Source organism: Etheostoma spectabile, chromosome 12 (genome assembly GCF_008692095.1).
Source record: "Etheostoma spectabile isolate EspeVRDwgs_2016 chromosome 12, UIUC_Espe_1.0, whole genome shotgun sequence".
NCBI lineage: Eukaryota > Metazoa > Chordata > Actinopteri > Perciformes > Percidae > Etheostoma > Etheostoma spectabile.
In genome coordinates, this window is record NC_045744.1 from 32,211,896 (window position 1) to 32,212,695 (window position 800).

An 800-nucleotide genomic window follows, 5' to 3' on the forward strand; every position below is an offset into this window, starting at 1 on the left:
GCCATTGCTCATGATATGCAGGAAACAGTAGTGGTGGAGGAGGAGCAGGGGCCCAGTGATGCTGTCAGACCTCCTGAACCTCCTGATTTGAATGAACTGTTTGTGCAGTTTAGAGAATCTTTTTGGCTTCATTCTGAAATCAAGGGGAAAAAAACACCTTCCTCATACTGTTCAACAAGAAATACTGAATGACGTAAATTTAGACAGTGTTGGGAATTTTCCACAACTAATATGTTTGGGAGTATGTGAGGGTTAACACACTGTTCCAGTCTCTCCCTTCAGCTCTTAGGCATTTCATAACTGTTAGTGAGCGGTACAAACATCTTCTTTTTTTAAAACACCTTTGTTTTTTTATGTCAAATATATTCTAAACATGCACACAGATTGGGCGCTATGTGGAAATCTATTAATTCCTATTTCTTTCTGTTATTACTTTTACGCCTACTTGGTGAAATATGAACAGGACTGGACTGTCCTCGACCCTTTCGAGGTGATGGATTTTCATGCTTTGGATATATATTGTGTTGATGGTAAACTGTTTGTTAGTATGGGGCCTTTATGTTAAGCTGTATTGGCAGTGTTGTAGAGCGTGAGGATGAGGATGGTTAAAAAGCTCAAAGCTTGTGTATTTTTTAATCCAGAACACAGTTCTTATTAGTGATGTTCATGAAATTGAGAGATAAAGAGTGCTATATTTATTCCCTGCCATGCAGCTATTCTCTGCTACTGTTGACGGTTCTCTTGGTTTTGGACATGGCGGTATCAAGTTGTTAATAAAATTTATTTAAATGTTGTTTTAT

The 800-nt window shown here is 38.0% G+C and overlaps 1 protein-coding gene across 1 annotated transcript in view; it reads right to left on the reverse strand.

Annotated features, from left to right (window-relative positions):
* popdc3 (popeye domain cAMP effector 3) overlaps positions 1-800 on the reverse strand; it is a 30,600-nt gene that overhangs the window by 29,056 nt on the left and 744 nt on the right. The window lies entirely within an intron of this gene.